Source organism: Strix uralensis, chromosome 3 (genome assembly GCF_047716275.1).
Source record: "Strix uralensis isolate ZFMK-TIS-50842 chromosome 3, bStrUra1, whole genome shotgun sequence".
NCBI lineage: Eukaryota > Metazoa > Chordata > Aves > Strigiformes > Strigidae > Strix > Strix uralensis.
In genome coordinates, this window is record NC_133974.1 from 27,360,742 (window position 1) to 27,375,725 (window position 14,984).

Below are 14,984 nucleotides of genomic sequence, written 5' to 3' on the forward strand. Positions count from 1 at the left end.
TACTCCTAAAAACATCTAACAGCCTTTGTACAATTTGCCCTTCAAATACTTTAAGCTTTAATAACCTTGAGCTTAGACACACTGCTACTTTGGAGATGCTTCTTGCAGTTTAAATTAAGCTTTGTTTCTTAGTTTGCAATACTGGGCAAAAGGAGAATTTAAGCCTACTCAGTATTTACACAAGAGAGCACAAGCCACAGTGAGGCTGTGATTTCACCATTCTTAATACCAGACGTGCATTACCACATCCCTGAACAAGACAGACTTGTCCTGGGTCACACAGGGGTACACAGTCACACTGCAAAGGATAAATGGGCAAGCAGCCACAAGACATAGTGTGCTGATTTGGTCAGATTAATGTTTTTAATTTTGGCTTCATGCCAGCTACAGGAAAACAGACAATAACATACAGTGAGTATCTACATTAAATTCCATATAGCATTTGATCTACTTGTTAAATACTAGTGTTTGTTCATTACTATTCCATCACAGTCAATGAGAACAAAGTTTCACAAATCTCTACTCTTAAGAACAGTCCTTATTTGTGTTGACTTCACTTGAAGTTAATAAGAATGTTCATCTTGCTTGGGCAGGTAACATTGTCCTTATTTCCTTGTGACCTTGTAAGAACGGAGAAAACAAAAAGGTCATAGCAATCAGATGATCTCAAAATTTTATATTTTCAAAATAACAACTAATCAGCATTTCAACACTGCAAAATCATCACAAACAGATCTCTGAATAAATGTAAAACATTTCTATGATATTTTAAGTTCCTTTTAATGGCAGCCGTATTTTAGCTTTTACCAGTTCTGGTGTAAATCAAAGTATCTGCCTGAAGTGGGATAAAAGGTCACATCTTTCAAAACTCCTGAATTCCTGAAGAGTTAATTTGACAGTAGGAAAAAGGCTACACAGATAATGGGCAAAGCCTCAGTGACTGAATATAGTACCACCTGTTATCTGCTGACACTTACACACAGGCTCAAGAGTTGTTTACTCATTGATGGAGATCATTGGTTCTACTAATGAATTATGTTATTTGAAGCAGCCAGGCAGAAAGCTGGAATACCAGCACTGAACAACACAACCTGTTGGCAACACAAAATGCTTTTACAAGCCCATGCTTGGCAGTTGGAGATAAAATAAGCTTTCTGCCACCGCAGTAAGAATGCATCTATAGATCTGTACAGGCTTATTTTAACTACATAAACCTGTGACACAGTGTATCTCAGAAACCAGACCCAAATGCAGAAATTTAAAGTAGCTGACATAGAGAGGGAATCATTCACATGGAAATTAAATGCTCATCATTTTACTAAACCCCTGTCAAAAGGCTTGGATTGCAATAATGAGCCCAGATCTCCAGGGTTGAGAACAATCCACAGCACAGATGCAGCTCCAGTGGTTCTAAATATTTTTCCAAGTTCTGCCTTGTTTACAAATTGCCATTCTTGGGCAACATTATTAAGAACAGACCAATGATAGAGTCCAACAGCCTGGTGGTATTCCAGAAATTAACTCCGATTTCCAGCATGCCATATCTGTCAACATCCTGGACACAATTAGTGTTTCCGACCCTGGCAAAGCATCAAGGTAGCTCTGATGGTTGTAAAAGACTCAATAGGGAGCAGTCACTAAACACAAAATTCTTCAGGTATTTTAAACAAAATCCAAGAAATAACTCTGTAATAAGTAGTATGACATTTCCTTTTATTAATCCTTTCTACACTGGACACTGGACTAGACCTGGGACCAAGCTTAGCCAAATCCTTAGCAGTGGCAGAGAAAAAAACCCACCTCCCTATTGTGTAACAGCTCAGATATGATCATTAACATGTTAATAATATCACTGTTTCTTATCAGTCCTAAGAATGGGTTTACCTTCACGCTGAATAATAGCAATGATAAAAGCCATCTCATAGGACTCTACAGAGGAGTGCACTAAAGGCTGATTGCATATCATCACACAGGCTTAGCAACACATTATTTAGGAACATATAAAAGGAAGGATACCACAGGATATTTATGGAAAAAGTACCACTCCTAGCTTCCTTATGGATTGTCTTCCCTTCCCTTGTGCACATCTGCATGTAGGAGCACAGGGAGCTGGGGACAGGAACCAACCTTGCATGGCCTACATTAGGTCAAACAAACATAGCAGTTAACTTTAGGACACACAGAAGCTACTCTATTATTAGTCCAATTTAGGAGCATGGATCTTCAATTGAGATGTGGAAAGAGGTAAAGAAGAGCTTGGTTTAATCTTTCCCAAACATCATGCAATAGTGACAGCTTTTTGCACAAGGCAAACCAAGCTGTACTCCAGAAAAGTATGTAGTGATGGGTTCAGAGAAGAGCAATCCTTGAAAGCAGGCCAAAGTCCTTCCCACCGTTTTTCCTGAGGTGGTATGCTTCAGTATAGCTCCTCTCCTGGACAGCTGCCAACAGCACTATGCAGTCATTGGTGTTTTGGAGAAGGAACAAATAAAACGAGGATTATTTTATGTAGCAACATAATGTTGTGTTTCAAGGATAGAAAGAATTGTAGGAAAAGTTTATTTCAAAGATAGACATGCTAAATAGCTATAAAAAATGATAGAAAATGCATGTAAGTGAAATAAAAATGAGAAAGAAAGTTACAAAATGCATGTTCATCCATCTAAAAGACCTTTAAAGATGTACATAAAGTATACAGAATGGTAAGACGTAAGAATGGCAGACGGACTTAATACGGTTACTAGTGCAGGAAAGTACAGAATTCTAAGAAAAAGAAATGTAAGGAAAATAAAGGAAAGCAAAACTGTTAGCACCTGTAGGTGATAAATTTTTTTAAAGTACCATTGTAAGAAGACACAAGGTTTTATACAGAAACTCTTTCTCTTGAGAGGGAATGAAGAAGCTTATAACTGAGAGAAAATACTTTATCTCAAGCCTGCATTATTCATTCCTTTATTCAAGAGAGAAAAAGTTTCTCCTTGGTGGTGTTTTCAGTTACAAGAATACATTTCTATCACTTTTCTTTGTAGTAACATCTCTTCTGTGAATAAATCTGCTGAAGAGAAGATTGCTTCCAGGCAAATCATGAAAGCTGCAAAGGTATGAGTGTCTCTCATAGCAGTAAGGTGTTCACATCTCAAAATAATTGAGACTGTTCAGTTCTGTTTGAGTTCACATCTCAAAACAATTGAGACTGCTAACCTAATTAAGGATGTCTGACTCAATTTAAGGTTAGACTAGATGCAAGTTGGGACAGTAGTTATCAACAGATCATCTTCTTTCAGATCAGTTACTTTGGTTTCCATTAAAGGCCACAAAAGCACTAAAATGTAGGCATTGTTATTAAGCTCCATACGAATTTATTTAGAAAGGATTCTCCATTTGCATGTGTATTTCCTTAGCAGGAATTTCCTGATACACTGCTTCAAGTTAAAAAAAGGATTGAGACATCTTCTTGGCTTTTTTCCCCTTTCATTAACAAATTTCCCATTCCTTAGTGTGACTACACTTTACTACTGTAAACACAGGTGCCAGAAAGTATCTTCTGGAAATCCTAAATTTTGGGCATTATTTCCTCAAAGGTTGGTAACTTAGTCATAATAAATGAAAAACTAATTTCATTAAAAGCTTTTGTTTATTTCCTTTAGTATCTATTGAGACTACTTTACTTAAGGACTAGTCTGTCTGTGATTATTCTGTCTGTCAGTTCATCTGGTGTCCTCATCCCCTCTCCATCTCTACAGTACTATTAGTTCATTGGCCAACTGCACACAAACCTGCAGGTAACATCTTAATAAATCGCTCTGAATCTCATGAAAATTCGTTTCTGGGGAGGGAAAAGGAACCCAGATTAATGCTCTTCCTGAGCAAAATCCTCCCGTGTGCTGTGTTACCCTACCTGAGCAGCCTGGCCAGCCTGTCAGAAGCATGTGCTGATCCTGCCCTGACAGTCTGCACAGTATGGTAGAAAGACTTAAAGCACGAGACCTTGAGAAAGGAGCTGAGGTTATTACATAAAATGGAGTCTTACATAGGATATATGTAAGGAGCCTTACATAGGACACATATCCACTGAAAAATAAGAGTTGTAAGAAGATTACTCTGAAGAGTCATTCATAAGAAAATAAGAGACCTTGGTTTTGATTCATGGAAAAAAGAGAATTTTCAAACATCATCTCAGGGTTAGTGTGCAGACTGCCTGAGGAGATCTATTATCTATCCTATGCACAGGTTCTGTTCTCATTGCTAATACTTCCAACACCAAAAATAGAAGACTTAAGTATGGGACACCATGATTGAGTCAGTCATTCAAACAGTCATGTGATTCTGAAGTCTTCCTTAGAGGTCTCATAAACAACTCTGGGTACAGACATTGCTGACCAGCATCTCCCCTGGAAAGACCCTAATTTCAGTTGCTTCCAACTTTGCAAATGTTAACTGGTTTGCTGGAATCTCATACCTTAGATATCTCTCTTGTTGATAATGTTTTACCTTCCCGTCTCTGTTCTTGCACTCACCAGTGCCCAGTGGAGAAAGATGTCTCCCTGTGCTTCACCACGGTGCAGTAGCTCTGAGGAGGCTGCAACTAAAGGATGAAACCAAACTCACATATCAGCTGGCCAGCTGGTAGGTCAAGTAGAAAGAGCTGTGAGTAGGAGCGCATGGGATCTTTCAGAATGCCAATGGGAAGGAATTGGTGTTAGAGCCAGAAGGAATGGGCAGGAGCAATGAAAGAGGGAGAAGGTGGAGGGGGCACAGGGGCTGGACTTGGTTGCTCCACATGACTGGAGCAAGAAGCCACTAAGCATTAGTGGAAAACTGAGACCAGAAACAGAATAAGGCATACTGAGAGAAGATAAATTTGACAGGACTCTGATCGCCTGTAATGGTAGAGAGGGGCATGAGTTCTGGGACTGGTGGAAAACTGGGAGGCAGGACTACAGACACACCACTTGGACAAAACAGGACCAATGGCGTGGCATCAGTCATGATTAGGGAAAGCAGGCACAGATATTTCTATGGGCAGCCTACTCTGTTAGCGGAGTGAGACAAGTGAGCTTGCTCCAAAACAACGCAACTATTGCCATTAAGTTACTGCGTGTGAGCTAATTCATCCATCTGAAAATTTGGGCTTGTTACTAGAGGTGTGTCACCATGCTGATATAAAGATAGCACTTATCTGATAGCACAGGATCTGTGCTTGTATTTCCTAATATGTACAGCATCATGTGGTCATTTCAGCTCAAGTGGCAGTAGCTTAGCATCTCTATAATCCACTCCATATAAATGTGTGCCCAAAACTATCAGAGCACACTCCCTTCCAAAGCCTAGAACAGAACTGAAGCACTGTTTTCCTCTTCTGGCAAGGCATATTTGTGACACTCAGTGTACCTCATCTCTCAGATACAGAGCTATAAATTAATTTGCTAAACATCCAATCTTGGTCTCTCCAGGCTGAAACACAGCTACAATACTGTTCTTAAAGTCAATCACCTTCAAGTTGATTAAAACTGTGCTTTGAAGACAGAAAGTGTGATAAAAGTATTATGTGCTTTGAAAATGAAGCATCAGATATCTCATGTCGGGCACCCAAAATTAGGGGATGCTTTTGACAATTCTGACTTTGATCTTTGTGTGTCTCAATTTTCAGTTATAAAACAAGGATAATAGTGGCACTTAATTTTGTTGGGAACCATAGATTAGCTAATTTTATGAAGCACTTATATGCTATGGTGAGAGCACAGCACAATCATCCATGAAGATATTAGATAATTTTACATTTTATGCAGGATCTGCCTGATGGATGTTGAGTAAGATTTGATACCAAATATTAAAGGAAGAAGAAATATGGAATAACTATCCCTTTACTGAATAAGGCAGGATTTCCCAAAGAGGAAAAAACAATACCTATACAGTCATGTAATTAAAAGCTGTCTGATAATGTGTATACATGAAAAGGGCAGGATGAAATTTGCACAGGAAGCCTTTATTTTTACATTCTTCACATTTTAAGCACCTGACTCTGAAATTCTCATCAGTGTTTTGGTATGGTTTCTCCCTGTAGGTGACTATTTTAATTACATAAAGAGTTTATTGCATAAACTAGTGAAGCAGTTTAAAAGTTTGAAAGTTCTGGTTTTCATACACAAAGTCATACAATTATTTTGATTGTCCTTTTTATCTTTACCATGAATTTCTGATTCCTTTGTAAGTATTTTTATATTATGATAAAATAATTCATTGTTTTCATTATTATTACTGAAATCTTATCAGGAAGTTTAGCAGTTCATTAAATTACATAATGCATTAAGTAGGTGGAATCAATTAAGTTAATGGAAAAATAGACTTCTGACATTTTATTAAAATAACACCTTTCATTCAAACAAGATCCAACTGATATCAAAAAGTTGTAAATGAGATTTGCTGCTCAATACAATGCCTTTATGAATTTATGTACACAACAGTCCAAGTTTCTGCCTAAGGGTAAAGTGAGTCTCCAAGAGAAGGAATTTTTTGTAGGTCATTCCAAGAAGTTTAAAATTATTTAGGACAGAAAATAATAATCATTGCATGCTTAGCAATTTGCATTTCAGGTGCAAAGCATGTCTCTTCAGTCTTAAATTTTCTAGTAAAAACATACCAGTTTTTTGTTGGTTTGGGGTTTTTTGTTTTTTAAATCCCTCAACTCTTCCTGGGAAAAATCCTACAAAACCAAGCAGTATAAAATGTAAACAACTTTCCTTCTGAGGGAACAGAGTGAACTGTATCTGCTGTTTCATATACCATTGGCAAGGCGTAGACAAAACTTGGTGGGGTATGGATAAAATGGCGAAGGATAAGAAATAAGATCTGTATTGATTGGAATATTGTTTTCACTGTATTTAAGAGTATTTAATGCAGACTGTAGTACACATGCATTCAGACTTAAATATGTTTACTAGCACTAAATGTCATTTAATATCACAGAAATTCCGTTACAATTAGGGTACAATATCTGAAATGTAAAGCTGCCCAGTGTAAATAAATACACAAAAATATTGACCTTAATTCACTACAATCTTTCCTGCAATACAGTCTTTGTTTCTCCTCTTAATAACTAATGTTAATTTGAAGAACTATATTCCAAGTATGAACACCAGGATATGCTGGACAAATGCATTCATTTAGTTCTATGAATAAATTAATTTCTTTTTCTTATGAAATAAACCATCATTGTCTTTTTTTTCCCTTCCTTTTCAATACATGTGCTGTGTGCCTCACTTTTGTGTTAAATTTGCTGATCCGAGTGTTTTAAGCTCCACCCTGAATATTTTAAGCTCTGTGTGGATTATTTATATTTTCAGCTGTATTTCCATTTACTATGGTGCCAGTAATTCATTGGAGTAATCTACTCAGTTCCACTGTGACAGCTCTCCATAAAGATGCCAGTTGCTCCTACACATTTCTCAGCATTCTGGTTAATGCATGTCCAGAATGTACTTGCTAACAAAATAGATTTCAGTAGCTGTTATGAATTATAACATTGAATTAGAACTTTAATTTTACACTACACAATTAAAACCTGTATGAATGTCTTTCTGCCCTATCTTCATATTTCCAGTCTCAAAGGCCAAGATCACCCTTCCAGCCAGGCCCTTTCAGAAATCTCTCAAGGCTTCTTCTAGGGATAGTGTGACTCCTATGTGTCAGTTGACAACATGATCTCCACTGTGCTATTTTCTATCTGGCAATGGAGTAAGAAGAATTTAGTCAAACACATAGTCCTCAAGCACTTCTTACCATAAATATTGATGTTTGTTGTACCTGGCTTTCTGCAATACCCAGTCTGAAATTAAATTAAATCAAAACTTATAGACAAGGTACAGTCCTATGTGCATTTTTGCATTTTTTTTTCAGGAATAGCAAGTTTTATTGGGAAACTGAACAAAGACAAGGAAAAGAGCAAAATTCTGACAGTGAAAACTACATTACTAGGAAGGTATGTTACAACAGTATGCATGTGCGCACTCAGGTAAGGGGATAAGGGAGATTACACAGGAGGCTATTAAGTCATTTGCCTATAAAATAGCCCTCAAGGAACACTTTTGTTCTTATCACATCTGCAATTACTTGTATTGGTATTTCTCACTCATCCTTTTGTCTCTCATCCTGTGTTACTTTTGACATAGGGAGTAGTTTCCCAAATTCAGACCATGATTCATTATGATCCTCCTTCACAAAAAAACCTATTTCTGCCATGAAAAATATAACAATTAAATGCCTAGTGTTACTGCCAATTTGGAGGTTATTGATCAAAATCTCATTGTTGTTTACTTGTCTTCCAACTCTATTCTTTTAATGCATCCTACTACTAAGATATGCATAATAACAACAGGACATAACTTTGTATTGGTTGTTCTTCCTGTGGGTGTGGATGTGTTGCATGCTGGTTCATGATGTAGAAGGTCACCAGCACTGCACGTTTCTGAGGTCACCGGAAATCTTCCTTACTCACTGCAGTCTATGCACGAGTCTTCCCTGATGTGCTCTGCTCATGTCTCCACTGAGATTTGTGCTGTTTATTAAGGGTCTGAAGTAAAGCTGATTGAAGGAAATTAAAATTGGAACATTTTCATTCATTTCACTGCAAATCACAGTAATGAAAACTGAAATATAGCCGAAAGGACTAGAGCCAACAGAGGACCTAAGTACCTAAAAACCTTTTGATCTGAGCATCATGTGGGATGCAAGAGGAGCAATTCAAAGCTTCTGGATGTTGATCAGGCTTATGAGTTAGGTGTGAAGATGCCCAGAGGGGCCAAGATCTATCTATACACAGGCACAGAGTGACAGGCACCCTGGAGCTTTAAAATGGAAAAGTAAGACCCTGTGGAGTCAGTTTAAATAACAGTTGAGAAAGGCTTATTTGATGAGCAACTTTCAACACAGGTGCCTGAGGTCCTGTGTTAGTCATAAAAGTCCCTTGTTAGAGTTGAAATCATTTTGGCTACTTCATTCAGAAGTTGCCTAGGCTTTGATAAAAAATGAAAGGATAGCAGTTACTTCATTTGGAGAAGGTTTTTATGCTGCCTTACCTTTTTATGACAGTCTGCCTCATTCTAGCTTGCCATACATTTATAGTTCAGCATGACTGAACTTTAGATATTTTCTAGCTCAAAACACTTTTTTTTTTTTCTGTGTAAATGATTCCATTTAATTCTTGGCAAGGGCAACTGCCAATTTCCATGTTCATAACCCAGCCATTTTCCTTAGCCTATGCATTTTTCATCCTGAGTTGAACTGCCCTTACTAATTTACTAATTAAGTACAAGTCAGATTAGGATTGCCACTTAACATTAATGTATTTGTTTGATCAAAATGAATTGCAAGCATATGATGTCTCATAATTGGTAAATGTAAGATGATAGCTCAAATCCACCTCTAGGCCTTTATCATACAGGTTAACAGTTTTGCATTTCAGACAGCTGAAGGGAATGTGGAGAATCCACAAACGTTTGAATTTATGAGTATGTTTTGCCCAAGACACTGTTTGGGAACTTGACTATTTCAGATTAACCATCAAATACCGTAGAAGACTCAGTGTTGAATTATTTCAAGGTCTGATGCACAAAACAATCTCTTGCAGCCATATCAATGTTATTTATTGATAAAGTACAGAAACTTTTCAGATTTTTTTTTGTAAACATTTGACATAAAATTTCTCTCTCACATGAGATGCTATAATAATAACCAGTAAAATCTCACTGTATTTGTTTTGCTTGACTTGCAGTTTTATAAGCGATAATCATGTATACTCCATCCATAAGAAATCCACATAGCATCACGAAATTATGGTTTCAGATCTAAGATTCTGTTTAAAAATAATACGTATTTCTGGGCTTCAGGACTTCAAGACAGACCTTAAGGACATTAACAGCTAACTGAAGGCTCCAGTGTTGGGAGTGAATGATCTCCACTACTCTTGCTGTTTTAACTCCAAAGCCAATTTAAGTATCAGAGAAATTAGCCATTCCATTGCTGATAATATTAGTAAACACAATCAGGTAACAACAATATTTCATAATCTCACTATTTCTCAGCTGCTTCTCTTACGAACTGGCAAACTCCTCAGTTTCCTAGAGGTAACTTCTACAGTGCTCTTATGTGCTGATAATATAAAACACTTAAACTTGTAAAACCAAAATTTTTATTATCACCAGGTAATTCCAGTTAAAGACTGAGGACTATAACCTAACACACAACAGAGAAGCATAAAGGAAAATTGCCTTTTAGTGAAACTCTGGTGAGAACTTTACCATTCTAGGGATGGAGTAAACTCTGTCAGAATTACAGCTGTTACAGGAAGGAGAATAAGTATAGAAACACAGTATTATGAAAAAATTAGGTTAAAGAGGGTTTCTGAAAGTCATCTGGTCCAACCTCCTGTTTCAAGCTAGTCCAAATGAAAAATTAAAAGGGGATGGCCAAGGCCTTGTCCAGTCATGCTTTGAAAATCTCCATGGAGGTGGATCCCACAGGCTGTCCGGGAAGCACATCCCAGGGCTTAATTAGAATTTCCCTTGCTGCAACTTGTGATTGTTGCATCTTGTTGTCTCATTGTCACGGAGAGCACTGCCTAAGTGTCATCACAATGTATCGCCTTCCTCCCACAACCTCACAGCAAGAGTTTTCAAAAACATATTGAAACAAGTGACTCTGTAGTTTCTTTACTTGGGACTTCAGTTATGTTTGGGTTTTCAGCACACTTTATCTGTCATCCCCACCAACTCATATATGCCTCTGAAAGAGCTGGCAGCTGAAGATGGGAGACTACAAACTTGTCCAAATATTTTGGTCTAACCACTTACCATCAGAGACGTGATGCTGAATTAGACAGACCTAGTATAGCTACTCCTGTATTTGTATGTTCTTTCTCTTCTGTACTTGAAACACCTCTAATTCAACTCAGAGCAACTGTTCACAATTTGTACTTGAAGTTTGCTGTGTTTGTTTCAGACTTGGAGAAGCTTCAGTGTCCATAAGCTTGTCTACTTTTCACAATATTAGTTGATTTGATTAAAGACATTACCTCTACTTAAAAATCTGTATCACTGATATCCTTAGTTTATCATGGTCCCAGTAATACTACTTCTACATTAATTCTGAAGACAGCTTGATAAATGCAGAGTAAATGATGCTTGTTTCATTAATTGTACGTATAAGTTAACAACTTCACACTGATTGTAAAGCACCAAATTAATGGGAAAGCATTTGCTGAGCTCATCTGTGAACTCCAGCATTTGTTTTGTATCATTCAGTCAATAAACAGTCCCTAATCACAGGCCATTTGTGTTTTCTGGACAGGTATGTGGACAGTTACTAAAATCTTGTCTTTGAGGATGGAATATTTATGGCACTTGTTTACTGCTTATACTACTGATAACTTCCTTGGCTACAACTTCTGAATCTATGCAGAAAAGAATAAGCCTGACATTTCTAGTAGCTGCATTCAGTCTTACAATGTTGTTGACACTTCGGAACATTAACGTAACTTTCTATGCTGTTGAGACTTTTATGTGATTTTATTATCTGATATAGGCTGCTCTATTCCCTGGTTTATTTTTCCCTTCTACTTTTGCCAGTATTACTCTTGAGACCTCCAAAAACCATTGTGAAACCTTTGATCCTTCACAAATTTTAGAGTCAGGAAAAGGTTACAAGAAAGATGGGCTTGGGTTTGCAAAGCTCATTGGGACCACAAGCACCCAAGCAAACACTAGGGTAACACTGAAGGCTCCAAGCATCCACTGTAACCAGCACTGGGAAGAAAACTAGCTTCAGGCACCTTCTGGGATTGGAAGGAGACAAAGACCTTTCATCCTTGTGCCAACCTCACCTCCAAGAATAGAGGTGAACACTAGGCCAAAAGCGGGTCCTTGTAAGGGCCAACACAGGCCTGTCAAAGTGGTTATAGCTTTGAAAACAAACCATGTGCAAATCGAGCAACAAATTGTTCCCTCTAGCCTTATTTAATTTTTCTCTTTCTATGCATTTATTTACAGGACTCGCCTTTTTTCTCAGTCAGAAGCAACCTAGGAGCTGTGAATTCTCCTTTTGACTAGAAGATCATTATGGCTATGTAGTGAGAGTCTACATGAACCCAGTGCACTTGTTTCAAGTTCCTGGCTATGGCCTAATTCAGGATTTGGATCTGCAGTTCATTAAAACATTAAGATCAAAGAACAGCAGACAGCTTGCCATTGTGTAAGGGAATTATTCTCCCTTTCTATGGGGAGCTCAACACTCATGGAACCTGTACTGAGGAGAAACAGCTTAAATGGGAAGAGATATTTTCCATTACTAATGTATCAACAGCAAACTGGACTTTGATGTACTCAAAACCTTGGTTCAACTGTTGTAACCCAGATCTAAGGCCAGCTTTTACTAATTTGATTCTTACTTATACACCATGTGAAGTTGTATATAATAGTTTCTATAATATTAAAAATTTATAGTATAAAAAATTCTCTGTAGGTTTACCTTTTACTAAATTAGTATAAAATTTTCTTTATTGATCTCTGTATTATCCCAAAGTATGTCTGGCCTCAAGAGGCAAGCATATCCATCCCTAATCTCTAAAGCCTTAAGACCTGAATCTGGATCACAATATATATGGTTAAGATTTTGTCATCCAAACTCCAGAAGTGCATCAGCCCTTGGGAGGATGTGATGAGGACAGGCTAAGCCCAGTAAGGAAGATATTCCAGAACGTTTAGTCTCCTGGGAAAGTCAGCAGGTGGAGAGCAAGATATGAGAAATTTCTAACCAACTGGAAAAGTGGATTTTTTTTTTTTTTGCCTTATTTTCCAGTCAATTTTGTATTACTGCCTGCTTGTAGTAGTAATAGTACAATGAGTACTATTCCCAAAGTAAGGCAAAGGTGGATGTTAAAGAAGGGCAAGTGAGAAAATTAAAAATAATGACAAGAGTCAGCCTGAAGTATGTATTTAGAAGTTATGACAACCACATGGATACCATCTGGGCAAAAAGATTTCTAAGATTGAGCCTGAATCACAAGGACACATAAAATATCAGAAGACCTCAGAAAATATGAAGGTTTTGGTAAGCTTGAAGAAGATACCTAACTGTAACTAAAAAACTTGACAAGCCATGAAGAAAACAGAGAAACTGGGCTACCTGCTGCTAGCTGTGCAGCCATCCTTCCCCAGGGGCAGGGGTGGAACCATGTCTAAGGGAACACGCAGAGGTCTAGGAGCCTGCAAGATCAAGGGGAGCTACCTCTCTGACCCATAAAGAAGGAAGTTAATCTGAAGTAAGGAAACTGTACTCCTCCCCTTTTTTACTCATTGGCCTTAGCATGCTCTGCTAACAGCTGTATGAAGTCAGAGCAAATGTCTATGCAGCCCTGCATCTGCCCTGCAATGACTAGCAGCACATGTAGAAATGTGGCAAAGAGGAAGAGGAACAAAGCAGAGTGTGGAGAATACTTTGTCATTCTCCATCAGTTTGGAACTTCTTGTCTCAGAGCCTCCTGAGCCAGAGGTGCTGTCTTCATACTAGAGCAGATCCAGAGGAGTTTTCTTCTCTGTATTCAGCCCTGTTTTACAGAGGAGGTACATGTTATGTGACAAACCACATAAAGAAGCCTCAGTCACCAACTCCATTCCCAACCTGAAGAGTCTCAGTCTGAGTGGTTCTTCCACAGATGGCAGCTGTTCTTCACCTTCAGTCATCCCTCTCACCTGGCTTTTTTACCCTCTCAGCTATATATATTAGGGGCAGAAAATAAAGACTGGTGGATTTTTATTTATTTAGTTGTGTCTCAAAAATAAGATGTTTTGCATAATTTTATTAATCTCTTACAATAAATTCCTTACAGGAAACCGTCCGATTCTCTTCACAATTGAACTTCCTGAAGTCATTTCAGTAGGTTTGCACAAGGCTTTGACACAGGATCTGACCTAGGACAAAAATCTACCATATAGTATATAGCATATATACCCAGGCCAACATATATGGGTTAGGAACCCTCTCTCAGTAAAAGATCTTGATTTTAGTTCTTTGTATTTCAACTACTGGCCATTTCCTGTAAGAAGCTGTGGGGGTAATTGGTAAACTACTCAGTGTTTGGACATTGCCAAGTATTTCCATTATATCATTATGACTAAATTAATGTATCCCTGATTTAAGAATATGACATCAAATAGAGTAGGTTATGTTTATTTAATTTGAAAAAGCATGTACTGGGAGCAGGACACATGCTTTTCCATATTAATTTGTACTTTTCTGTGCAATTTTTCTCTCTGCTACTTTATGAAAGGTGAGGGTTTTGTAACCGTACTCATCAGGCTTTGTGTAAATCCAGTGCAGCTCCTTTTATATCCATACCTGCAATAGCATATTTCCTCCAATTTTAGGATTAGTGTGTAAAGTCTCTGTGTTTATGCTTTAGATGAGATACGGCCTTTGATTTGCAAATAGTATGAATCTTCAGGACTGTACTTCTTCATCTGTTTAAAATCTAATAAAGCTCAACTCATAGATATCATGAATTGTCTAAACATCCACTGCTTCAAAATCAATATCCCCTTTATTAAATCTAAATTAAATCTTAGTAAGCATGCAGTAGGAATATAAGTATCATTCATATAAATATTTATCCTTAATAATTATTCATATCATAAACTTACGGACTGGTGTCATTGTATAGGTGATAACAATCTTCTATCTTCTGCTTGCATTCAACTAGACCTGTACGTGGCAAAATGATCTGTCAATACAAAAAAAAATGTCTCAGAACTGACAACTGGAAACTGATGGAAGTCACAGAGATGATCATCCATCAGCATCATCATTTGAGTATCCAGCTCATTTAAGACAACCTTAATTCTAATTCTTTCTGATTACATTCTCAAGATGGGGGTATCAAACATATGGAGTTGATTCTTTTTTCCCAGGAACAAACTATGTCTAAAATAAAAACT

General features: G+C 37.5%; 1 long non-coding RNA gene across 1 annotated transcript; it reads right to left on the reverse strand.

Moving 5' to 3' along the window:
• Positions 1 to 341: 341 nt before the first annotated feature.
• Positions 342 to 14,754, reverse strand: LOC141941742 (uncharacterized). The gene is made up of 2 exons (XR_012628406.1): positions 14,691 to 14,754; positions 342 to 620 (listed from the first exon to the last, which is right to left on the reverse strand). It is a non-coding gene; the product is annotated as an uncharacterized LOC141941742 (long non-coding RNA).
• Positions 14,755 to 14,984: the final 230 nt, after the last annotated feature.